Here is a 27212-nt window from a genome sequence, read left to right on the forward strand (position 1 = left end):
AAGACTGAAGAGAAGGCCTCAGGGAATGCCAAACCAGCACAAGACTGAAGAGACCATTACATAGAACGCCAAAACGGAGGGCAGGGCCCAAGAAAACGCTGCCAGGAACGCCAAAACAGAGGGCAGGGCCCAAGAAAACACGGCATGGAACGCCAAAACAGAGGGCAGGGCCCAAGAAAACACGGCATGGAACGCCAAAACAGAGGGCAGGGCCCAAGAAAACGCTGCCAGGAACGCCAAAACGGAGGGCAGGGCCCAAGAAAACACTACCAGGAACGCCAAAACGGAGGGCAGGGCCCAAGAAAACGCTGCCAGGAACGCCAAAACGGAGGGCAGGGCCCAAGAAAACGCTACCAGGAACACCAAAATGGAGGGCAGGGCCCAAGAAAACGCCACCACAGACACCAAAACAGAGACCAAAGAGAATGCTGCAGGAAATAATCAGGCAAAGAGAAGAGGCAAGGGGAACGCAGAAGGAAGAGAACGGACAGCCTGTAAGGCACGCTGAAATGCAGAAATGAACTCCGGGTACCCTACCTTGTGTCTTACTAAGTAATGGGTAAACATTGCCCTTACCTCTTGGGCAGATTATTACCGTCAGCAAAGTTGGCTTCCGGGGCATCGCAGGAAATGCAGATTTCTGTTCCTGGCTGTTCTCATGAAGAGCCACAGATTGCTCTGTGCAGTTGTTATGGCACTCAGGAGTGCCACAGCTCCCCGCTGCCACCTGTTGGACACAATACAGTAATTAAGGCACTGCCCCACATATGCGGGGGCTGCACCCTGTGCACACAACTTATTAACAACAACAATTGTTAAACTAACTATGACTTCTTTTCTGCACTACAATTACGATGAAGGTTACTTTGACAGAAAACAAGGGGTGTTATTTTTATTGCTGCATTTCGGGTTAGAGACATTTTTTACATCAGGCTAAGGGTTAGGTTTACAGATGCATTGCAGGTTAATGTAATTATCATTAGAGTTCCCATTAAGCTAGGGGTTCAGGTCAAGATCAAAATTAACGCTGCCTCCCAGCCAATCCCAGAGAGCCAAAGGCGTGCCAAACTCCCAGGACAAGCAAAGGGAAATCTGAGGTAAAGGCAAAGCAAACAGCTAAGGCTAAGGGAAGGGCGAAAGCAAGGAAAATACCCAACGAAAAGCTATGGTGAGGGCAATGAGAGTGCAGCAGGGAAGGCCAACAGCAAAGGCCAAGAAAACACAGCAGGAAACACCAAAACAGAAGGCCAACAGAACACAGCAAGAAATGCCTAGGCAAGAGCTAAGAGAACATGGCAAGAAATGCCAAAACAGGAGGCCAAGAGGACGTGGCAGGGAACGCCAGAACAAGTGGCCAAAGAGAACATGGCAAAGGAAGCCAATACAGAAGGCCAAGAGAAGGTGGCTGGGTAGGCCAAAACAGGAGGCCAAGGAGAATGCCACAGGGAAGGGAACGCCAAACAGGACGCCGAGGAGGACATCACAGGGAACGCCCGGGCAAGGGCTATGAGATAGCAGGAAGTGCCAAGGACAACGGCCAAGAGAACATGGCAAGAAATACCAAAACAGAAGGCTAAGAGAACACAGCAGTAAATGCCTAGGCAAGGGCTAAGAGAACATGGCAGGAAGTGCCAAAACAGGAAGCCAAGAGGATGTGGCAGGGAACTCCAGAACAAGTGGCCAGAGAGAACATGGCAAAGAAAGCCCATGCAGAAGGCCAAGATAAGGTGGCTGGGTAGGCCAAAACAGGAGGCCAAGGAGAATGCCACAGGGAACGCCCAGGCAATGGCTATGAGATGGCAGGAAATGCTGAGGACAACAGCCAAGAGAACAAGGCAAGAAATGCCAAAACACGAGGCCAAGAGAACATGGCAAGAAACACCAAAACCAAATGCTGAAGAGAATGCAGCAAAGAAAGCTAAGTACAATGGCGAAGACAATGGGGCACAGAACACCAAAACAGGACAGCAAGAAAATGCAGTAGATAATGTCTAGGGTAAAGAGAAGGAGAACACTGCAGTGAAAGGCCAGAGACAAATAGAATGTGGGAAGAAAAGGACAGGCAGCCTTTGGGGTACCCTAAAATGCAATAAAGAGCTCCGGGAGTGCTACGTTGTACCACGCTACATAATGGGTAAACATTGGTGTGCGTACGCTGCCCTTACCTGCTGGGCAGACAATTACCAGTCAGCAAAGTCGGCTTCCAGGGCATCCCAGGAAAAGCGGATTTCTGTTCCAAGCTGTTCTTATGAGGAGCCACAGATCTCTCCGTGCAGTTTTTATGGTGCCCGGGAACACTGCACCTCTCCGCTGCCATCTGTTGGACACAATACAGTAATGAAGGCACTATCCCACATATGCAAGGGCTGCACCCTGTGCACACTGCTCTAATGATGTCACAAAGGAGCATTAGGGATAAAATTAATGCTATTTGTTGGTTTGAAGTCACAGTTAGTTTATTAGTTTAACAATTGCTTTCTGCACTACGATTGGGATGAAGGTTAATTTGACAGAAAACAAGGGGTGTTATTTTTATTGCTGCATTTCGGGTTAGAGACATTTTTTTTTTTACATCAGGCTAAGGGTTAGGTTTACAGATGCATTGCAGGTTAATGTAATTATCATTAGAGTTCCCATTAAGCTAGGGGTTCAGGTCAAGATCAAAATTAACGCTGCCTCCCAGCCAATCCCAGAGAGCCAAAGGCAAAGGCGTGCCAAACTCCCAGGACAAGCAAAGGGAAATCTGAGGTAAAGGCAAAGCAAACAGCAAAGGCTAAGGGAAGGGCAAAAGCAAGGAGAATGCCCAATGAAAGGCTATGGTGAGGGCAAGGGCAAGGAGAGCACAGCAGGGAAGGCCAACGGCAAAGGCCAACAGAACACAGCAAGAAATGCCTAGGTGAGGGCTAAGAGCACACGGCAGGACGTGCCAAAACAGGAGGCCGAGAGGACGTGGCAGGGAACGCCAGAACAAGCAGCCAAAGAGAACATGGCAAAGGAAGCCAATGCAGAACGCCAAGAGAAGGTGGCTAGGTAGGCCAAAACAGGAGGCCAAGGAGAATGCCACAGGGAACGCCAAAACAGAAGGCAAAGGTATAGACAGCACCCAAGGGAAGGCAACATCAAAGACAAGGCAAAGTCATGGAGAACAACAAAGGGAAGGCCTCGCCAGAGGCCGGGCCTCAAGGGACAGCCTCGGGAATGCCAAAATGAAGGACAAGATCAAAGAGAATGCCGCAAGGAACACCAAAACAGCACAAGACTGATGAGACCATTGCACAGAACACCAAAACAGAGGGCAAAAACCAAGATAATGCCACAGGCAATGCCAAAACGGAGGGCAGGGCCCAATAGAATAATGCAGGGAACGCCAAAACGGAGGGCAAGGCTCAAGAGAACAATGCACGGAACGCCAAAACGGAGGGCAGGGCCCAAGAAAACACTGCCAGGAACGCCAAAACGGAGGGCAGGGCCCAAGAAAACACCGCCAGGAACGCCAAAACGGAGGGCAGGGCCCAAGAAAACACCGCCAGGAACGCCAAAACACTGGGCAAGGCACAAGAAAACACCGCCAGGAACGCCAAAACACTGGGCAAGGCACAAGAGAATGCCACCACAGACATCAGAACAGAGACCAAAGAGAATACTGCAGGAAATAACTAGGCACAGAGGAGAGGCAAGGGGAACGCAGAAGGAAGAGAACGGACAGCCTGTAAGGCACGCTGAAATGCAGAAATGAACTCCGGGTACCCTACCTTGTGTCTTACTAAGTAATGGGTAAACATTGCCCTTACCTCTTGGGCAGATTATTACCGTCAGCAAAGTTGGCTTCCGGGGCATCGCAGGAAATGCAGATTTCTGTTCCTGGCTGTTCTCATGAAGAGCCACAGATCACTCTGTGCAGTTTTTACGGCGCTCAGGAGCGCCACAGCTCTCCGCTGCCACCTGTTGGACACAATACAGTAATGAAGGCACTATCCCACATATGCAAGGGCTGCACCCTGTGCACACTGCTCTAATGATGTCACAAAGGAGCATTAGGGATAAAATTAATGCTATTTGTTGGCTTGAATTGTTAAACTAACTACAACTTCTTTTCTGCACTACGATTGGGATGAAGGTTAATTTGACAGAAAACAAGGGGTGTTATTTTTATTGCTGCATTTCGGGTTAGAGACATTTTTTTTTTACATCAGGCTAAGGGTTAGGTTTACAGATGCATTGCAGGTTAATGTAATTATCATTAGAGTTCCCATTAAGCTAGGGGTTCAGGTCAAGATCAAAATTAACGCTGCCTCCCAGCCAATCCCAGAGAGCCAAAGGCGTGCCAAACTCCCAGGACAAGCAAAGGGAAATCTGAGGTAAAGGCAAAGCAAACAGCTAAGGCTAAGGGAAGGGCAAAAGCAAGGAAAATACCCAACGAAAAGCTATGGTGAGGGCAAGGAGAGCACAGCAGGGAAGGCCAACAGCAAAGGCCAAGAAAACACAGCAGGAAACACCAAAACAGAAGGCCAACAGAACACAGCAAGAAATGCCTAGGCAAGAGCTAAGAGAACATGGCAAGAAATGCCAAAACAGGAGGCCAAGAGGACGTGGCAGGGAACGCCAGGACAAGCGGCCAAAGAGAACATGGCAAAGGAAGCCAATACAGAAGGCCAAGAGAAGGTGGCTGGGTAGGCCAAAACAGGAGGCCAAGGAGAATGCCACAGGGAAGGGAACGCCAAAACAGCACGCCGAGGAGGACATCACAGGGAACACCCAGGCAATGGCTATGAGATAGCAGGAAGTGCCAAGGACAACGGCCAAGAGAACATGGCAAGAAATACCAAAACAGAAGGCTAAGAGAACACAGCAGTAAATGCCTAGGCAAGGGCTAAGAGAACATGGCAGGAAGTGCCAAAACAGGAAGCCAAGAGGATGTGGCAGGGAACTCCAGAACAAGTGGCCAGAGAGAACATGGCAAAGAAAGCTCATGCAGAAGGCCAAGATAAGGTGGCTGGGTAGGCCAAAACAGGAGGCCAAGGAGAATGCCACAGGGAACGCCAAAACAGGACACCGAGGAGGATGTCACAGGGAACGCCCAGGCAATGGCTATGAGATGGCAGGAAATGCTGAGGACAATGGCCAAGAGAACATGGCAAGAAACACCAAAACCAAATGCTGAAGAGAATGCAGCAAAGAAAGCTAAGTACAATGGCGAAGACAATGGGGCACAGAACACCAAAACAGGACAGCAAGAAAATGCAGTAGATAATGTCTAGGGTAAAGAGAAGGAGAACACTGCAGTGAAAGGCCAGAGACAAATAGAATGTGGGAAGAAAAGGACAGGCAGCCTTTGGGGTACCCTAAAATGCAATAAAGAGCTCCGGGAGTGCTACGTTGTACCACGCTACATAATGGGTAAACATTGGTGTGCGTACGCTGCCCTTACCTGCTGGGCAGACAATTACCAGTCAGCAAAGTGGGATTCTGGGGCATTCCAGGAAATCCAGCTTTCCATTTCTAGCTGTTCTCATGAAGATTCACACATCTCTCCATGCAGACGTTACAGCACCTGGGAGAACCACAGCTCCCAGTAATGCTGCACAGTAACGAAAGCACTACCCTGCATACATTGGGGGGCTGCACTCTGTGCATGATGCTGCTCACCAGCAGCACAGTAGCTGAGAACAACACACAAGAAAAGGCTCAAATACCCAATAACACTTTTGCTTCCGTCTCCTCTGATAACTGCTCATTATATACAGCCCTCACCTTTGGCTGTGCAGGTGGGGATTGAGAAAGCAATGCCACCCCCACCAACAACCTCCCTGCCCCACACTGAGAGTCAAGATAGGGTTTGGGATCACCTGAGGAACCTGAACATCCAGGAGTCTATGGGTCCCAATGAAATGCATCCCAGAGTCACGACGGTATTTGCTGATGCAGTCAACAAGCCATTCTCAACGGTATTTGAGAAGTTGTGGCAGTCAGGTGAAATCCCTGGTGAGTAGAAAAAAGGCAACAGCACACCTGTTAGTATGGATAAAAAGGATGACCCTGGGAACTATCAACATGTCAGTCTCACCTCTGTGCTGTGAATGATCGCAGAGCAGATCCTCCTGGAAGTGACTCCAAGGCACATGTTCCAGTGCATCACCACCCTGAGTGAAAAACTTCCTCCTAATATCCAACCTAAACCTCTCCTGTCTTAGTTTAAAACTACTCCCCCTTGTCCTATCCTGATCCACCCTCATAAACAGCTGTTTCCCCTCCTGTTTATCCACTCCCTCAAGTACTGGAAGGCCACAATGAGGTCTCTCCAGAGCCTTCTCTTCTCCAGTCTAAACAAGCCCAGTTCCCTCAACCTTTCCTCATAGGAGAGGTGCTCCAGGCCTCTGATCATCTTAGTGCCCTCCTCTGGACCCACTCTGAGAGTTCCAAGTCCTTCCTGTGCTGGGGGCTCCAGGCCTGGACGCAGTTAAGCAGATGGTGCCTCATGAGAGCCGAGTAGAGGGGGAAAAAAAAAAAAAAAAAAAAAAAAAAAAAAAAATCACCTCCCTCTCTCTGCTGGCTGTTCTTCTTTTAATGCAGCCCAGGATATAGTTGTCTTTCCAGGATGCAAGTGCACACTGCTAGCTCATGTCCAGCTTCTTATCTACTGGGATCCACACGTCCTTCTCTTCAGGGCTGCTCTCAAGCGGTTCTTTGCCGAGTTTGTATAAACATCTGGGATTGCCTCTTCATCAGTGACATTGACAGTGGGGGTCAAGTGCACCCTAATGACACCGAGCTGTGGGGTGCAGTGACACACCAGAGGGATGGGACACCATCCAGAGAGACCTCAACAGGCTGAGTAGTGGGCACTCAGCAATGTACCTTCCCAGCCCAGAAAGCTATCTGTATGCTGGGTTCCACCCAAAGATGCGTGGTCAGTAGGCAAAGGGAGATGATCCTGCCCCTCTGCCCTATGCTGGTGAGGCCTCACCTGGAGTGCTGTGTCTGGATTTGGATGGCTGCAGTGTAGGACACAGACATAGAGCTGTTGGAGTACATCCAGAGAATAGCCACAAATATGAACCGAGGGATGGAATGCCTTTCCTATGAAGAGAGAAAATTGGGGCTGTTCAGCCTGGAGAAGTGAAGGCTCCAAGGTGACCTGGTAACAGCCTTTCAATACCTAAAGGGAAGAATGAGAAAAAATTTAGGTTAGATATAAAGAAAATCTTGTGAGGGTCGTGACACAGTGGAACAGGTTACTCAGACACATGATGGATGCCTTGTCCCTTCCAAGGTGAGGCTGGGCCAGGTTCTGGGCAACCTGATCTAGCTGTATCACAGAGCCTCTCTGGACCAGTCCCAGTATTCAGCAGACCAGGGACCTCACTTCATCACACTGTTGGGAACCAGAGCTGTAGAGCTATTGAATGGGGGACAGGGGATGGAAGGAAGAGGGATGGGGGTTTGGGTGTCATAGAGATTAGGAAACTAATAGGATCTCCAGACAATTAGGATGGAGATGTCTGGGGTGATGCTGAGTACAGTGGTCCAAAAGAGGACAATCCTTGGCCTTCTATAAAGATGAAGTCAGATCTGCTGTTCAAACAGAAAGGACTGTAGGATCCCAAGGTGGTCAGTCACAATGTGCTCTGAGAACAATGCCTTGGGATCCATTACCATTGACAAATTTGTAAGGGAGATATGGGAGAGAACCAGACAAAATAGGAACAGAATACCTGTTATCACTATGCTTGAGTGGTGCAGACCATATTAAGCACAGTGAGGATGAAGCAGATGGCCACTACATTCTGGGAGCGTTCTTCAGGTCCTGGCTGAAGCACCTCACTCTATCATCAGCCGTGTAGTGCAGCAGGCTGGGAGAATAGACCCCATAGAGAAAGGTGAGCCGCCTGCAACCCATTTGATCCCTAAGTGAGCTTCCCACAGCCATTAGAAACCTGCCTGCATACAAGCTAGTGCACAAACACGGGGCTTGGAATGCTCTGTTACCTGCTCAGTAGATCTCAGAGTGCTTACACCCCTGATGAGACAAACTCCAGCAATCCCTAAACCCCATCAAGCTAAAAAAAAAAAAAAAAAAAAAAAAAAAAAGAGATCAGCTGATTTATTACATGTAAGGGTGCACAGAATGCCTTTAAACAACTTTGTATGCTTGGAAGCAGTGCATAACACTCTTAACTACAGTCATGAAATGGGATGATAGAGGTGCACACAAACCATGTTTGGAGCCCCAGGTTGGAGATCATGCTATAAGAACCATGAAATGGTGAACAGAGATGGAACCAGAAGATAACAAGCTCAGAAAGATTTGCTTAAAAGACCTGGAGAATGAAGAACCTCTTTATGGAAAAGGACGTTAGCTCTGGGCATTCCCACAACAGCAATGCTCAGTCAGCTAACCAGCATTATCCTGAGGCTGATTGAAGCATTCCAGAAATGAGGGAGCAATGAAAGAAAGAAACATGTGTCAGTCCTTCAATCACCATATCAGAGAAAGGGAGATAACACCTTCATCTCCCTTAGAGAAGAAAAAAGGGCATTGTGATGACAAACATGCAAATACAGCTGCTCTAATCCAGTTTGGGGTCCCCCCAAAAAGGTGGAGCTCACAGCCCTGAAATAAAGAAGGAATTACATGCCCCGTTCCAAATACTCACCCCACTCTCCAAGGGAAGCTGCCGCCAGGATGCTGCACCAGGTAGAGATGCTGCCCTTGTGGCTTCCACCCCTTAAAATGTGGTCCGGATACTAGAGGAAAAAAAAAAAAAAAAAAGAAAAGAGAGAGATTACAGCCCTGAAATAAAGAAACCACTTACCCCCTTCCCAAGAACCAACACTTCCCCATGCTCCACAGGAAACAGACTACAGAGATAAACGCTGACCTTACAGGGGCCAGCACTTAAATGAGGTCAGGAAGCCCCCAAAATGGGAAAAAACACAGCCCTGAAATAAGAAGGAATCACTCGCCCTTTCTCAAGGACCAGACCTCGCCCCACACTCCATGGAGAGATGCTGCCCCTATGGTTTCCACCCAATGAAAGCGGTCAAGATGGCAGCAACATCAGTAACAAGGCACGGCAGCAACATCAGTAACAAGGCACGGCAGCAACATCAGTAACAAGGCACGGCAGCAACATCAGTAACAAGGCACGGCAGCAACATCAGTAACAAGGCACGGCAGCAACATCAGTAACAAGGCACGGCAGCAACATCAGTAACAAGGCACGGCAGCAACATCAGTAACAAGGCACGGCAGCAACATCAGTAACAAGGCACGGCAGCAACATCAGTAACAAGGCACGGCAGCAACATCAGTAACAAGGCACGGCAGCAACATCAGTAACAAGGCACGGCAGCAACATCAGTAACAAGGCACGGCAGCAACATCAGTAACAAGGCACGGCAGCAACATCAGTAACAAGGCACGGCAGCAACATCAGTAACAAGGCACGGCAGCAACATCAGTAACAAGGCACGGCAGCAACATCAGTAACAAGGCACGGCAGCAACATCAGTAACAAGGCACGGCAGCAACATCAGTAACAAGGCACGGCAGCAACATCAGTAACAAGGCACGGCAGCAACATCAGTAACAAGGCACGGCAGCAACATCAGTAACAAGGCACGGCAGCAACCAATAACGCATGAATCACTCACCACTTTCCAAAGGTCTGCACTCACTCCCAAGGAGACAACCCCCAGGTAGAGATGCTGCCCTTACTGTTCCTAGCCCTTAAATGTGGTCAGGGAGGGGGTGGAGCCAAGGTCAGCCCTATCCGGTCCCATAGGTGAATTGCTTCCACCTGTGCTCACAGGGCTGGCTACACCCTTCACCAGGTGCTCAATTACTGCTTCAGGCTGTGGCCTAACTGTTCCTATAAGGCCTGAAGCAAAAAAAAAAAAAGACTAGTAACCAGCTGGTGATTGGATCTGCCTGTCTGGCAAGGGGAGTTTTATCAGTGGATGAGCAACAATGGCACGCATATTTTGATTCAAGTCTGTCCTCAAAGGCAATTGGTAAAATTGCCTGACTTTCTAAAATTGGTGACTCTGCTGGTGACACTGGGGTGACACTGGGGTGACATTGGGCTAGGATGATGTGGGGGGGTGATGCTGAGGGGTGATGTTGGAATATCATGGGGGGGACATCAGGGAGTGATGTCGGAGTGATATTGTTGGGGGGAATGTAGTGGAAACCCTAAGTTGTGGCTTGAAACAATAATTGAGAAGGGACAAACCAGAGGAGCTCAGGTGCACGAAACGCACCTGAGTGATGAAAGGGGTGGATCCTGGCTCCACCCCCTCCCAGGCCTCATTTAAGTGTTGTCAGCAGGAATGAGTAGCTTTTGCTGGAGGTCCCTGCTTGCTTGAGGTCTTCTAAAGTTAAGTAGATTTTGTTCCTTGTTTTTGTGTTTACAGCTGCTGTGTTTAAGCAAGTCCTCACTTATTGCAACCTAGGACTTACTTTTTTGCTATTGTTGTTGCATTTTCCATCATGTTGTAGCATTACAGGAGATAATTATTGGTGGGGGTGATGTTGGGGTTTTTTTGAGTAGTATTGTTGGAGTGAAGCTGGGAGGTTACATTGCGATAAGACTAGGATGGTGTTGGAGTTTCACTGGGGGGTGACATAAGGGAGTGATATTGGGGTTACACTGTTGGGGTGACACTGGTGGGGGCACACTGGTGTGACACTGGGGTGAAACTGGGTTGACGTTGTGTAGTGATGCTGTAGGGTGATGTTAGAGTATCTCTGGGGGATGAGATGAAGGAGTGACGTTGTTGGGGGGGTGACATTATTGAGGTGATGCTGGGAGGGAAGTGAGGGAGGAATCAGGAAATGACGTTGGGGTGATGTTGTTGGGGTGACAAGGGAGAGACGTTGGGTGGTGATGTTGGGGTATCACTTGGGGTAACATCAAGGAGTGACATTGCTGGGGTGACATTACTAGGAAGGATATTGGGCTATCCCTACCCTAAGAGGGGTTTCAACAGGGAGTGACGCTGCGGTGATGTTTGGAAGTGATACTGGGGAGTGCTGGTGGGGTGTGGCTGGGATTGACATCAGGAAGTGAAGCTGGGGGGTGACACTGGAGTGAAATTGGGATGATACAGGGATGATATTAGGGGGTGACACTGGGGGTGATGTTGGGGTATCACTGGAGGAAGTGATGTTGGGTTGATGTTGGGGAATGAAGTTGTGGGTTGATGTTGGGGTATTACTAGGGTTTAACGTCAAGGAGTGATGTTTTGGGGGGATGTGGGGGTGACGCTGGGGTGATGTTAAGAGTGACGTTGGGGGAGACATTACTGGGGTGAAATTGTTGGGGTGACACTGGGTTTGTTTTGGGGAATGACATTGAGAGGTAATGAGTATGACTGGAGGTGACATCTTGGGGTGATACTGGGGGAACGTTGTTGGGGTGATACAAGGAATGACACTGGGGTGGCACTGCTGTGACAGTGGGGTGATATTAGGGAGTAATGTTGGGGGGATGAGGTTGGGTTATTGCTGGGGGGGGGTTCAACGGGGGGGTGACACTGGGGTGATGTTGTAGTATTACTGGGGGCTGACATTGGGGATACTGGAGAATGTTTCTGGTGTGTCATTCTAGTGACAAGGGTGATGTTGGGGCTTTTCTGGAGGGAGTGACATCAGGGAGTGAATGCTGGGTGGTGATGTTGTTGGGGTGTTATGTTGGGGATCTAAAGGCCCCTGACTGAAGAATGATCCTGGAATTGAATAAGGTATTTTGGCAGTTTTAAGGGAGTTGATATTTGTGGCTGTGGCTGCAAATGTTTTGTGGAGAGTGCTATCCTTGGCATTTGGTCTTGTTCTTGCAAAGACTTGTTTTGCAAGTTGATGTTCCACTTGGGCTCTGTATCACACGCTGGCCGCATGGGTACAGCATGCAAGCGGAACAAACCCTACAGACCCTGGGGAGAATGAAAGCAGGAGAAAGCACGGAAGTGCACTTTGAAGTGGGGGATGCCGTGCTGGTGCTGCCAATCGAATCTACTGCTGGCATGTTCCTTCTCTCTCCTCTTCGGTGACTTGCCATCTCTCAAGGGTCAGATAGTAATAGCACACCTGCTTAGGGAGATTCTGCTTCCCACTTAATGGAATTATCTAACATTTCAGAGAGCGACGCTGGAGGAAGTGACACTGTGGTTGTGGTGGAGTGATGTTGGGATATCAATAGGGTTGACATCAGCAAGTAGCACTGGGGTGACATCATTGGGGGTGATGTTGGAGTACCACTGGGATTTAACATGAATGACTGATGGTGGGGTGAGAGCGTTGGGGTGACACTGGGGGATGACAATGTTGGAGTGACACTGAGGGTTGATAGTGTGGTGATGTTGGGGGGTGACATTGTTGGGTTGATGCTGGTGGGTGATGTTGGGATGACAGGGGGGTGATATTAAGGAATTACGCTGGGGGAGTGATGCTGGAGCATCCTTGGGGGGTGACATTGGGGTGTTGGGGCTGATGTTTGGGGTGAAATAGGTAGGGTTTGGGAGTAGAGTTTGGGGGAAAATAGTAAGGATTTGGGGCTGATACTTGGGATGAAATAATGAGGTTTTGGGAGCTCAATTTGGGGTGAATTAGCAAGGACTTGAACCTGGAGTTTGGCGTGAAATACTGAATGCTTGGGGCTGGAGTATGAGGTGAAATGGGCTTTGGAGCCTATTTGGATGGCAGTTTTCAATGTAAAAAACATGTTCTTTACAGTTTCCTTGCAGGAAGAGGATAAAGAAACTCTGTTTTCATGCAGGAGGGGATACAATATACCTTCAGCAGACTCCCACTATTGCTCAAGCCACCTCACTGAATTTTGACAGAAAGTTTCACTGCCTTAGAATGTGAAATTGTATCCATGTGTAGATATTTTAATTGCAGGCACATACCCTGGAAAGGTGGGGGAAGTGGCAGCAGCACTAGATGACTCAGAAATTGAGATTCCACCTGCAAACTGTCAGGGACTAAGTAAAGAAGTAAAATTTTAAGGCAGCAAAGACCAGCAAAATTGTGCAGACTTGACTGAACCAAAGTGAAGATATGTGAACTAGTGTGAACAGAAGTGAAGCCGTGCAAAATTTTACAAAACCATGTGAACTTCATGGAACCTCAGTGAAGACCAGTGATCCTGTAAAGTCTTCAGTGAACCAGGGCGGACTTCTGCAAAGCCCAGTGAAGACCCACAAACCTGTACAAAGATACCATGAATTTGCACAGACAATACAAGTAAACCAAGTGAAAACCCACAAAATTGGGCATCCTTCGGTTTATTTAGGTTTGGAATTCTGGCAATGCAACCCAACTGGATAAGTCCCTTGTAGACTGGTAGTATTTTCTTCACAAATAATGAAATCTGAATCAGTAGGACATTGTTCATGCCCTATTACCTGACTCTTACCTTCTCCTCCCCTGGTTTCTCATTGCCTGAGTACTTCAGGTTCACAAAAGATGAAAATTAAGAAAAAAAAGAAAGAAAATAAAATAAGGGGAAAAGAAAAAGAAAAAAGGGAAAAGGAAAGAGTAAAAAAAAGATGTAGAAAAAGAAATAGAAAAAGAATAATAAGAGGAAATAGAAAAGGAAATAATTAGAATTATAAAAAGAAAAATTATTAGAAAAAAAAAGAATTAGAACAGGAATAGGAAAAAGACAAAATAATTGGAATTAGGAAAATAAATAGAAAACGAATTGGAAATAAACTAGAAGAAGAATTGGGAAAGGTTGTGGAAAAAACTGGGATTAGGAAAAAAAGAACTGAAATTAGAATTACAAAAAGATAAAGGAAAAGAAAACTAATTAAGGAAAACAATTAAGAATTAGAAAAAGATAAAAAGTAAAAGAATGAAAAAGAATTAGAAAGAGTAAGAAATAGAAAAGAAACAAGAAAAAGGAAAAGGGAATTCTAATTATAAAAATTATTAGAATTAGAAACAGAAAAAGAAAATAGAATTAGAAAATGAAAGAGAAAAATAATTAGAAAAAGAAAAATGAAGAAGAATTAGGATTAGAATTGGAAAAAGAAAAAAAATGGAAAAAGAATTGGGAAATGAGAAAAAAAATTAAAAAAATATTAGAAAAAGAATTGGAAAAAGAACTAGAATTAGAAAATGAAAAAAGAGTGAAAAAATAAAAAAAAACCATTGGAAAACGAGTGAGAAAAAGTCTAGAAAAAGATAAAAATAGAACTATGAAAAATAAAAGAATAAAAAAAGAAAAGAATTAGAAAAAATAGAATTAGAGAGAAAAACAAGAATATGGAAAAGAAAATGAAAAGAAAAGGAATTGGACAAAAAAGAACTGAGAAAAATAAATGGAAAATAAAATAGATGAAGAATTGGAAACAGAACTGGAAATGGAATCAAAACTGAAAAAAGAATTGGAAAATGAAAAAGAAGAGAAAGGAAACAAAAGCACTAGAGCAAGAGAAAGAATATGAAAAGGAATTAGAAAAAGAAAAACCAATGGATAAAGAAAAAGAATTAGAATGATAATTGGAAAAGGAAAAAGAACTGCAAAAACTGAAAATGCAAAAAGAAAAACCTGGAAACAAAAATAATTAGAAAAAGATTGAGAAAAATAAAATGAATTAGAAAAAGGAAAAATATAAAGAAAAAAAATAGAAAAATATCAAGAATTACAATGAGAAGTAGAAAAAGATTTAGAATCAGAAAAAGAAAAGAAACTGATTCAGGAAAAGGACAGAAAAAATCGAAAACAAATTTAAAAAAAGAATCAGAAAAGAATTAGAAAATGTAAAAGAAAAAAACTGAAATAGAGAAAATGAAAAGGATGTGGATTGGGGAAAAGATTTGGAATGGGGAAAAGAAAAAGAACTACAATTAGAAAAAGAGTTGGAGTTATAAAAAAAAATTGAAATAGAAAAAAGAAAAAAAAGAGTTGGAAAAAGAATTAGAGAAAGAAAAAAAACAAGGAGTAGAATAAGAATTAGAAAAAGAATTTGAGAATTCATTAGAAAAGGAGAAAAGAAAATGAAACAAGTATTAGAAAAAAAACAAAGAATTATAAAAAGAAAACGAAGAATTAAAGTTAGAATGAGAAGTGGTAAAAGGAAACGAAAAGGAATTGGAAAAAGAAAAACAATGAAAAAAAAGGAAATTTAGAAAAAAAACTAGACAAATAATTAGAATTAGACAAAGAAAATAGGAAAAAAAATGGAAAATTATCCAGAAAAAGAGAACGCAAGAACTACAATTAGAAAAAGAACTGGGATTCAAAAAAGAAAAAAAGGAAATAGAAAAAGGAAAAAGACTTGCAACAGGAAAAAGAAATAGGAAAAGAATTAGAAAAAAAAATAGAAAAACAAAATAGATTAGGAACAGGAAAGAAAAAACAGATTTAGAAAGAGAAAAAGAGAGATTTAATAAAAGGAATGGAAAAATAATTGGTAAAGGAAAAAGAAATGGAATGAGAATTGGAATGGGAATTGTAATATGATGAAGAAAAAAATATGGAAAGGAATATGACAAAGAAAAGGAACATAATGAAGAAAAAGAAAGAAAATTGGAAACGGAAACAGAATTGGAAACAGAATTAGCAAAAGAAAGAATTAGAGGAATAGAAAAAGAATTCAAAACAAAAAAGAATTGGAAAAAGACTTGAGAAAATAAATTAGAAAGAAAAATAAAAGGAAGTAGAAAAGGATATAAAAGAATTAGAAAATGAAAAGGAGAAAAAAGAAAAAGGTAAAAAGGAAAAGAAAGGGAAAAAACAAATTAGAAAATTATTCAGAAACAGCAATGAAAAAAATAAAAGGAACTGGAAAAGGAATCAGAGAAAAGGAAAGCATTACAATTAGAAAGCGAATTAGAAAATGAAAATAAATTAGAAAAAGGGGGGGAAATTAAAAAAAAAACACGAAAGAGAACTGGAAAAGAAGAAGTTAACTCTAGAAACCCCAAGTCATACACGGCCCTCACTGGAAGCCTGTTTTGGAGCCTACCTCTTCTTTTTGCATCTCACTTGGTCAAAGCAGAGCAGTCAGCATTTGGGTCGCTGTAGCTCCAATGAGGCACAGATTGACAACATGAAACACTAGAAAAGAGAAACAAGAAACACTGCATAACGGCAAGAAATGATATTAAACCCAAAAAGAAAAGAACAAACCCATGTTTGGTAGGAGTGGCAGAAGCCGCAGGCATCCCATTGGTAATTGGGAGCCTAAGCCAGCTACTGTGGACGTGATGAGTGTTGGTCAAGCTAGAGTTGAACTCCATCAGGGTACGTTTGGACTTTGTGAGCCCTAGAAGACAAGGAGAGAGAAGGAACCAGGCGGCGGATGTGAGAGGCAGTGCCAGTGGAGCATCCCTTCAAGGGACACTTCTCCTGTCTCACCCAGGACAGCTTCTCTCCTGTTTTTTTTTCTTCTCAGGGTCTGCATGCTTTGTTTTGTTGGCACACCGCATCTGCCTGGCCAGAGAGAGATATGGAGACCAAGTGGAACACTTGCTTGTAAGTATATGGTGGGGAAGATGGTGTAAAATAAGAACATCTGGTGAACACAAAGTGAGCACGAGGGACAACCAATGCCATGAATATAGGACCTCTACAAGCATGGGAGTGGCCTCAGGGGTCAACATAGCTTGTCGGACAAAATAAGGAGTGCATCTTGGCACCCATCTATGGCTCTGGTTTCCTGCTGTAACCACCAAGAGCCTCAGTACTGTCCTCACACGGCTCAGAGGGCCACAGTTCTCCAATGCTACCTGTTGAACACAAGACAAGATCTTCTAATAAGGATGAAGGAATCACCCCTTCAAAGCATGTGGGCATGTCTAACACTGCAACCCAAAGAGATCAGGAAGGGCAATAGCATCTGGAGTCTCCAGTCCTGGAAGGAGAAAAGAAACCTCCACACGAGATACTAAACAACACGGGTTAGTAAGACTTAGGTGTCATTCTAGAAACCACAAGTCATACACAGCACTCACCCGAAGCCTGTTTTGGAGCCTACCTCTTCTTTTTGCATCTCACTTGGTCAGTGCATAGTAGTCTGTGTTTGGGTCATTGTAGCTCCAATGAGGAGTCAATTAACAGCCTGGAAAACAAAGGAAAGGAAGAGAAACACTCCATAATGGCAAGAAATGATACTGAACCCAAAAAGAAAAGAACAAACCCATGCTATTTGGGAGAGACAGAAGAGCTATTAGTACTGACAAACAACACAAGATGGGAGCAGAAACAACGACATAAAATACTCACGTTATTAGTTCTAATGCAGAAACAACATTCCATTCCTACATAAGTACACAAACACTGTGTAACTGCACAAAATGACCATGACCACTTTTGAGGAGCATGCTGCTCCATGAGAGCTCATGCAGTGGGAGAATGAGGAATGGCTGAATCCAGGTCCATGATCTCTTTTGGTACCATGTGGGGTAGCTTCTGGAGACTGCAGGACTCTGGCATGACAAGCAGCCCACAGGCAGGAACAGGAGAGCATCAAGATCTGCTAGCGAGAAAGAAAAGGAAATCCCTGAATCTTCTTTCTCCACAAGCATTTGGGATTCTTTCTTCTTTGCAGGAAAAAAAAACCAACTCCATTGTGATTCAGTCCCAGCACAATTATTAGGTATATGGTATGTACCAAAACATTGCATATTGTTAGGACAAAAGCTGTGGCATAGTTAGTGAGAGGATCACAAGTAAAATTAACTAGATGTCACCAAGATTAAAATTCTCTTTGAAATTTGTTTGCATTGTCCCAAATCACCTTTCAAAATTCAGTGTGTAAAGCATTTCTTTTACCTTCCACAACTTAGAGCTAGGGAGACATTATTTGAATTATGGCAAGTGCATCTACAATTAACTGGTGGACTTTTTATATTAGTTCTTTCCCACTGAGATAATACACTAGATAATAACTGCTGATTTGTTCCCAGTGCTGATAGGGAAAACTGCAGGGGTGTAGCAATGCACATAGATCACTTGTTAATCTGACACCCTAGTTTTATTCTTTATCCTGCATCTCTCCGGAGTTGGGGGCAATCAGCCAGTACTATCCTGGCCCCATTCATTCCCTGAATGCATTTAATCACTGTGTTTAACCATGGTTGAAAGGGTTAAGCCTCTGTTAGAATTAGAATTCAGTCCCATATGCCCAGTATGGCAAATATGGGCATGGCCCCATGAGCAGCCAGTGACTGTGATAAGGCCATCATAAGCAATTACAAAAATTAATCTGAAGAAGATTCCTGTCCAAAACAGTGACTAATGATACCATGGGGATCCCAGAGAAAGGAACAGAGAGAGAAGGGAACATGTGAGGCACAGAAATAGGATCAGCATTCGTTAGCATTTGGAAAACAAGAGAGAACTTCCCAGTTCCAAAGGAACCAAGGTTAGAGGAAGCATAACTGGAAAAGAAAACAAAACAAACATGAAACTTCCTGGTCCCAAGTGAAGCAAAGTTAGAAGGTAGGTGAAATCCAGATAGCTAATTTTGTACATTTCCTCCTGATCATCTTGAGCCTTTCAGATGTATTTGTTAAGAGTCTCCCTGAGGGTTAAAGGGACAGGACCAGTGTGGGGCAAATCAATCAACACTAGTTGTCCTGGGGAGTAATCATCCCAATAATCAGCTCTTTGAGTAAGGGACCACAGGGCACAGTGGTTGCCAGTGGTGGTCCCCAGTAACCCTCTGATTCCTTTTCAATCAACAGGATCTGATCTCCCACTGTTAGTGGCACTTTCCACACATACTGATTTCCTAGGTGTGTAACCAAAATCCTTCCTTTATTTGGCTAGTTCTGTAGCAGAATAGGGAGACCTTCTCAATACAAACATCAGAATACCCACTTTCAGTCTCTTCATATGCATGCCCAGTTTCTATCAGAAGGCAGAGAAGGATCACCAGGTTTTCTGATTTGTCTTTGTAATCAATTCCTGCAAGGACTGAATAATTTGGGTTTCTGCCATGTGCTGTTCATTGTGGATCTCTACAGCAGCAGTAAGAGCAGCTCCTGGAACTGCACAAGTGATTGATTTTCCCTTTTCCTCCACCATACGAGTTTGCTTGTGGAGGGAATCTATATGATCCACAACTCCCTCTAAGTTGGGCCAATTATTCTGTGCCCAATTCATCTCTATGGGGGAAAATTTGGCACCATGCTTTTCTAAGAGGTCAAGGAGTGGATTCCTGCCCTCATTCCTTTTTTTTCTTAATTTCCTTTTTTTTTTTTTTTTTTTTTAAATGATCATGACTCAAAATGAGGAGCAATCTCTTTGGGGGGGCAAACACATACTATCAAAGTCTCAACAATTTACTCCTTACACCCCCAAAGTGTACACACATACTCTCTTCTACCCATAGGACACTTGCTGCTACCACCTGGACACATTCAGGCCAACCTCGAGATACAGGGTCTAGTACTTTGGACAAATATGCAATAGGCTTTCTCTAAGATATTTATAAGCATTGTTGGAAATAGCCAAATAATTTTCCAGGACGGTTCTCTGATCTTTATATCTATCTTTATTTGTAATGGCGGGCCTCCTGGAAGCAGGAGAGCGCAGAGAAAACAGTGTTACATCTTTTATCCCCTACTGCCCGACCCTTATCTCTGTCTTCTCTGGCTCTTCATTGGCTGAGTACTGCAGGTTCACACTCTTTCGCAACGCTTCACTAATCGTACCAATACCAAGAAAACACAAATCCTTACCACCCAACCACAAATATCTTAATTGGTCAATTGCCTTCTAACAACTGCTTTCTTAACAAACATCTGGTCATAACTTTTGGATGTCTGCTTTACAACATAGACATAACCTCTTAACTGCTTCATTACACCTAGTATTAGTGCCTTTTACACTGGGTCATTGTTCGGATCATCCGCCTGTCCTTGCTTAGAGATAAGCTTGGAAGGAGGACAGAGGGCAGTATCTTGGAGCCTGCCTACGGCATCCTAACGTTCCCACAGAGTGGGACAGTTCTGCTTTGTGTAAAGGCCCCGACTCCTTGAGAGTTTGTTCAATGGACTTCACTTCTGCTGGCCTAATCAACAACCTTACAGTACGTTTCCCAGGTCAGAATACTATACCCACATTGTTTAGAACATTTAAAGTCTGTTGCAGCTTTGGGAGAAAGAATTGGTCACGTAATTCGGTAACTATGTCTCTAAAATATGTTACCTATATGCATATGGTAATCTTCCTGTCCACATCAGCTATTTCTAAGGATATGTGACAGCTTCATTCTTTAGATCAATTGCCCTTTTCAATGTTCAGTGTAGAAACAACACTTTCACCTTCCGCAGCATTTACCAGAACCACAGAACGGCAGGGGGGCTGAAAAGGACCACAACGATCATCCAGCTCCCCAGAACCCCCACACCCCCTCGCAGCCGCCTACAGCCTCGGATCTCGCTAGATCCCCCCCCGTCGCCTCCCTGCAGCTTCCTGGAGCCCCGCACGGCCCCCCTCCCCGTCCCGGGACCGTTCTCCCGCACACCTCCGGCACAGCTGTCCTCAGCACTCGCTCCCGTCGCGCCGCGGCTTCCCTCTCGGTGCTGCCCGGACAGCTCCGGCTGCCGCCGCGCTGTCCTGCGGGGCGGCCCAGGCGGCAGGAGCGGCGCTCTGCGAGGAGAGCCGCGCCTCCGACAGCCGGCTCCCAACGCTCGCTCCCGCGCACGGCGGCTCGGCCAACGGCAGCCGGCGGAGCTACCGCGGACCAAGGAGACCCCGGGGGCGGGGCGGCGCCGCCGCTGCCCAATCAGAGGCAGGGGGCGGGGCAAGGGAGATGCTGCTCAAGGTGAGCTCCTCCTGCCGCAGCGTGATGACGACAGGTCTGCACGGCCAGCTCCTAGGTCGGGAGCCAGGAATGGGCACGGCAGGAGGAGAGAGGCGTTAGGGAGCAGCCGAGGCTTCGAAATGCATCAAAAAGCCCTGAAAAGCATCACAAAGCCACAGACAGGAAGCTCGGGATTATCACGAGCAGCATCCAGGATGCTAAACATCATTTGCTACCATACCAGATGGTAGCTGAGCTCTCGCTGCAGACGTCCCAAAGCCAGACAGAACGGGAACAAACCCAGAGCTCTGCTGCGCGCACCCCACAGCCACCGCGTTGCAAGCTGGAGTGCCTTGCTCTTCGTTGCATTCGTCCCAGTCTCTGTGAATGAAGACTCGGAAGGCAGTCAAGGCGTTGATTGAGCACGAGCGTGCTTTTATTATTATGTAAAAGACAGGAGGGCGTGAGAGGTCCAGGGTAAAGATGGGACTCATCCTCTCTTGTCACGGAGAGAGTGGCTCAGAGCTCTCAGTGCTGCTGCCCGGTGCCTTGGGCTGGAGGCCTGATTCTAAGTCCCCCTCCAAGAGGCTCGGCTTCTCCTCAGCGACGCTGACCTGCTCCTGCGTGGAGGTGCTGCTGTCGGGGCACTCGGACTGTGCTTGGGCTGGGCTGCACTGCAAAGGCACTGGGTCACAGTCCAGGCTGGTGACTGTGGTGTCCAGCAGGCTCAGGTCAGCATCTTCAGCACAGCCGGGAGAAATGAGGGCGTGAACTTGGATGAGCTCCTTCTCTCCATCGCTGTTGTTATGTGGAAGGCTGTCATCTGAACCACAGTGACTCGTGCTTCCTAAGAGCCCTCCATCGATGGAAGCACACAGCGCACCATCGCTACTTGCCCCGGCTCTTCTGGGTAGACAAGGGCTCGATTCACCTAGGAAGGATACACAGGGGTTAGTGTCAAACTTTCACAAGCTGAATTATGAAAGTGGCTCTTGATCAGGGGTGATCTGAAGATGCTAGGTATAGGTTGGAACGCTAGGAGGAGATACAAGTCCACTTGTATTGCATGAATTCTATGTCGCTGAAAAGCAAGGCTTTGAAAGCTGGATTCGCACCCTTACCTGCCAGCACCACGACTTCTGTCTCTGAGGGCTCCCTGGGACTGCGCTGCAGTCGGCGTTTGGCCACAGAGGATGGTTTCCGCAGGCTGAAGCAGGAACGCCAACTGCCAGCTGGTGATTCCTTCATCTTGCTGGGTGGACGCTGTCTGGAGAGAGAAAACAGTGACTGGTGTGAGTCGTGCGTGGTGCGGGGTGAGGGAAGAGCTGCACTGAGCTCTTGCCAACAGTTGCTTGTTCCTGGCACCGCCTGGTTTCTGCTGAAGCACAGCTTAGAAACTCGCTCTCTTTCAAGCAGTTGAGGATGGTTCCACTCCTATAGCTCAGCCCTGAAGTCTTGCTGGCTAAATTCCCCTAAACTGTGTCAAGCAAGATGCAGAGCACGTGAGCAAAGGCTCCGCGGCTGTACAGGACAGCATCTAAGGGATGGCTCTTCTGGAGCCAGCAGGCGTAACTGCTTTCTGAGGAACCGTGCAGCCATAAAGGAAATTCAAAAGCACCTCTGACTCTGACATCAACACCTCGTCGGCCCCATCTCACCGCCAAGTTTAGTTTCTAGTGCCAGCAGGTCTGACCAACAGCTCTGCTTAGAGGAGAACCGGAACTGGTTTCAGGCATGTGGCCCCGACAGCTGGAAAACCCCAACGTTTCAAGGTAGAGCCAGCTCAGGCCAGGGTAGACGTCAGCATGGCTTTATACATCTCGTGACTGCGTGCCCAGCAAGGAAGGAATGGCAGCCTCGTGTGGCTAAACCGAATATGTTAGTTGAATCTCAGAGTCCAAAGGGAGCAGAGATTCACTGCAACAATTCACTTCAGGCACCGTTACTTTAATTTAGCTTCCACATGTTTTGGCGCAAGAAATAATGGGGGAAAAAAAAAACAACACCACAACCCACCCAAACAATGATGACGGTTGCTGGAAAACAAAGTCCTCTTTACCTTTCAGATGGAAAGTTGACGATTGTGTGGAATTTCCCCTGTACAGCTGTGGGGCCTTCTTCCACTTCTATGTCCCTGCTGTGTGTCACAACGGAAGAGCTGCTGTGGCCTCGCCTCTGAGCCTGTGCCAGACCTTGCCAACTTGGCTGATCTGAGCATGCCAGAGGGGATCAGATCACAAAGTGTCCATTTCAATTGCAGCTTCATGTAGGAAAGAAAACCAGCTAAAAGGCGTGAATGAATTAATTCATAAGCTGCACAACGAGGCTATTCTTCATAAAAAGACCCACATGGATTCCTAATCCAAAAAGAGAACAACAAGAGTTAACACCGATGGAAGAGGTTCCTGGTCCGAAGCCTCATCCTCTTACCCAACTTTCCTTGCCTCGTACTCTTCCCCAACTCCTGGATGATGCCCACAGGCTTGAAGTCAGACCTCAAATTCATAGGACTCCTTTCACAGGACTCAGTCAAAGAGGATGTCACACTTGTTCCACACACTCAAACTGACTGAGCAGTGGTATCACAGTCACTTAAAACACACAGAAGCATCCAAACCCAAGCATGCACATTCCCTCTTGTGTTACTGGTGCCCACAGCTCACCTTCACACCTCTGGGGATTTCTGGCGTTTTACACTGATGCAGCCTCACTATAGCTCCATGGGTGTCACACAAGGCCTGCAGGACCTCTTTCTCCACAAACCCCATCTGCAGGCACTGGTTCATAAGGCTCACCACCCACGCTCCTGAGCAAAAGCAAGCACTAAGAATGAGAGCAAAGTGCACTGGATTTGACCTGGCCTGGTCCCCAAGCCTCAGTCCTGCCAGACATACCCCGGTGCGTAGACTCATCCCCAACATCTGACTGGACATTGTCATTCTGCAATCGCCCCATCCCAGCAGCAAGGGATCAAAGCATTGGGACAGCTGAAACAAAAATGTCATGAAAGTTTCCTATTAGCACTGATCAAGAACACGTCTACCCCTGAGCAACAGGATGGGAGACAAACAGCAGAAGACAACCAACCTGCAGAACCCGCTCCGTTGGGGTTGGTCCAGATGTTTGTATGCTCCCTTCCATGGCCCAGGCCAAGCTTGCTGAGCTGCTCCTCCTTTGTGCAGGGGGAGAGCGGCGCAGATGCTACGTGGTGGCTATGCACAGCATGCCTTTGACTTGATTCTCCTCTCTCCATCTTCCATTAGCAAGCAGCATTTCAAATCTCTCCTTGCAAAAAATCACCTAGGTAAAAAAGAACTGGCAATCTTGCTTTTAAAGTTTCCTTATTTATACAACTTGATGCTTTAAAGCACAAGCTCACCTAGCAATCACCTACCTTAGACAAGCCCAACCTGCAAGGAAAAGTTATTCTTCTGTGTCTGCAGACTTTGCACACATTTCCAGGTGCAGTAGTCAGCCCAGTTCTCAGCACAGCTTTACCAACCACAGAAACCCAGTTTACGCCCGCCGTGCTTTTCTCTCATCTGAAACGCTGCATTGCTGCAAGCAGCAATGAATAAAATCACAGAATCACAAAACTGGGGTTGCAAGGGAGCTCCAGAGATCACTGAGCCCAAGCCCCCTGCAAAACGGGCTCCCTAGAGTAGGCAGCACAGGAAGGGCGCCCAGGAGGGCCTGGAATATCTCCAGAGAAGGAGAATCCACAGCCTCCCTGGGCAGCCCGTTCCAGCGCTCCGTCATCCTCGCCGTGAAGAAGTTCCTTTGCATTTTGGTGCAGAACTTCCTGTGCTCCAGTTTATGGCCATTTCCCCTTCTTCTGTCACCACAGATCGCTGAAAAGATTGCAGCCGTGTCCTTTTGACTCCCACATCTAAGATATTTATAAGCGTTGTTGGAAATAGCCAAATAGTTTTCCAGGACGGTTCTCTGATCTTTGTATCTATCTTTATTCCCAATTGCAATGGCGGGCCTCCTGCAAGCAGGAGAGCGCAGAGAAAACAGTGTTACATCTTTTATCCCCTACTGCCCGACCCTTATCTCTTTCTCCCCGGCTCCTCACTGGCTGAGTACTGCAGGTTCACACTCTTTCGCAACGCTTCACTAATCGTACCAATACCAAGTAAACACAAATCCTTACCACCCAACCACATATATCTTAATTGGTCGACTGCCTTCTAACAACTGCTTTCTTAACAAACATCTGGTCGTAACTTTTGGATGTCTGCTTTACAACATAGACATAACCTCTTAACTGCTTCATTACCCCCCAGCATTTGTGCCCTTTGCCCTGGGTCATTGTTCAGGTCATCCGTCTGTCCTTGCTTAGAGATAAGCTTGGAAGGAGGACAGAGGGCAGTATCTTGGAGCCTGCCTACGGCATCCTAACGTTCCCACAGAGTGGGACAGTTCTGCTTTGTGTAAAGGCCCCGACTCCTTGAGAGTTTGTTCAATGGACTTCACTTCTGCTGGCCTAATCAACAACCTTACAGTACGTTTCCCAGGTCAGAATACTATACCCACATTGTTTAGAACATTTAAAGTCTGTTGCAGCTTTGGGAGAAAGAATTGGTCACGTAATTCGGTAACTATGTCTCTAAAATATGTTACCTATATGCATATGGTAATCTTCCTGTCCACGTCAGCTATTTCTAAGGATATGTGACAGCTTCATTCTTTAGATCAATTGCCCTTTTTCAATGTTCAGTGCAGAAACAACACTTTCACTTTCCACAGTATACGGTATTCTTACTTTGCACATCAGCTATTTCTAAGGACGTGCTACAGCTCACTTCTTTAGATCAACTGCCCCTTTCAATATCCAATGCAGAAACACCACTTTCACTTTCCACAGCATTTACCAGAACCACAGAACGGCAGGGGGGCTGAAAAGGACCACAACGATCATCCAGCTCCCCAGAACCCCCACACCCCCTCGCAGCCGCCTACAGCCTCGGATCTCGCTAGATCCCCCCCCGTCGCCTCCCTGCAGCTTCCTGGAGCCCCGCACGGCCCCCCTCCCCGTCCCGGGACCGTTCTCGCGCACACCTCCGGCACAGCTGTCCTCAGCACTCGCTCCCGTCGCGCCGCGGCTTCCCTCTCGGTGCTGCCCGGACAGCTCCGCCTGCCGCCGCGCTGTCCTGCGGGGCGGCCCAGGCGGCAGGAGCGGCGCTCTGCGAGGAGAGCCGCGCCTCCGACAGCCGGCTCCCAACGCTCGCTCCCGCGCACGGCGGCTCGGCCAACGGCAGCCGGCGGAGCTACCGCGGACCAAGGAGACCCCGGGGGCGGGGCGGCGCCGCCGCTGCCCAATCAGAGGCAGGGGGCGGGGCAAGGGAGATGCTGCTCAAGGTGAGCTCCTCCTGCCGCAGCGTGATGACGACAGGTCTGCACGGCCAGCTCCTAGGTCGGGAGCCAGGAATGGGCACGGCAGGAGGAGAGAGGCGTTAGGGAGCAGCCGAGGCTTCGAAATGCATCAAAAAGCCCTGAGAAGCATCACAAAGCCACAGACAGGAAGCTCGGGATTATCACGAGCAGCATCCAGGATGCTAAACATCATTTGCTACCATACCAGATGGTAGCTGAGCTCTCGCTGCAGACGTCCCAAAGCCAGACAGAACGGGAACAAACCCAGAGCTCTGCTGCGCGCACCCCACAGCCACCGCGTTGCAAGCTGGAGTGCCTTGCTCTTCGTTGCATTCGTCCCAGTCTCTGTGAATGAAGACTCGGAAGGCAGTCAAGGCGTTGATTGAGCACGAGCGTGCTTTTATTATTATGTAAAAGACAGGAGGGCGTGAGAGGTCCAGGGTAAAGATGGGACTCATCCTCTCTTGTCACGGAGAGAGTGGCTCAGAGCTCTCAGTGCTGCTGCCCGGTGCCTGGGGCTGGAGGCCTGATTCTAAGTCCCCCTCCAAGAGGCTCGGCTTCTCCTCAGCGACGCTGACCTGCTCCTGCGTGGAGGTGCTGCTGTCGGGGCACTCGGACTGTGCTTGGGCTGGGCTGCACTGCAAAGGCACTGGGTCACAGTCCAGGCTGGTGACTGTGGTGTCCAGCAGGCTCAGGTCAGCATCTTCAGCACAGCCGGGAGAAATGAGGGCGTGAACTTGGATGAGCTCCTTCTCTCCATCGCTGTTGTTATGTGGAAGGCTGTCATCTGAACCACAGTGACTCGTGCTTCCTAAGAGCCCTCCATCGATGGAAGCACACAGCGCACCATCGCTACTTGCCCCGGCTCTTCTGGGTAGACAAGGGCTCGATTCACCTAGGAAGGATACACAGGGGTTAGTGTCAAACTTTCACAAGCTGAATTATGAAAGTGGCTCTTGATCAGGGGTGATCTGAAGATGCTAGGTATAGGTTGGAACGCTAGGAGGAGATACAAGTCCACTTGTATTGCATGAATTCTATGTCGCTGAAAAGCAAGGCTTTGAAAG

The 27212-nt window shown here is 47.0% G+C and overlaps 1 protein-coding gene and 1 long non-coding RNA gene across 28 annotated transcripts in view; both read right to left on the reverse strand.

The window, feature by feature from the left end:
• Positions 1-6654: 6654 nt before the first annotated feature.
• On the reverse strand, positions 6655-8058 carry LOC149917152 (uncharacterized). Its single transcript, XR_016467960.1, has 3 exons — positions 7987-8058; positions 7713-7850; positions 6655-7077 (listed from the first exon to the last, which is right to left on the reverse strand). It is a non-coding gene; the product is annotated as an uncharacterized LOC149917152 (long non-coding RNA).
• A 4790-nt stretch (positions 8059-12848) lies between these two features.
• Positions 12849-27212, reverse strand: part of LOC149917153 (rho GTPase-activating protein 32-like) — a 36179-nt gene continuing 21815 nt past the window's right edge. For 11 of the 27 annotated variants that reach the window (XM_090143383.1, XM_090143386.1, XM_090143390.1 and 8 more), the window contains 8 exons: positions 25831-27040; positions 23854-24655; positions 23430-23753; positions 22826-23123; positions 21888-22033; positions 20488-21697; positions 15979-17487; positions 12849-13208 (listed from right to left, as the gene is read on the reverse strand). The gene's annotated coding sequence lies outside the window, so the exon portion shown is untranslated. The other 16 variants (XM_090143384.1, XM_090143380.1, XM_090143387.1 and 13 more) reach the window with 16 other exon arrangements.

Source organism: Phasianus colchicus, chromosome 7, assembly GCF_987193195.1.
Source record: "Phasianus colchicus chromosome 7, bPhaCol1.hap1.1, whole genome shotgun sequence".
Taxonomy (NCBI): domain Eukaryota; kingdom Metazoa; phylum Chordata; class Aves; order Galliformes; family Phasianidae; genus Phasianus; species Phasianus colchicus.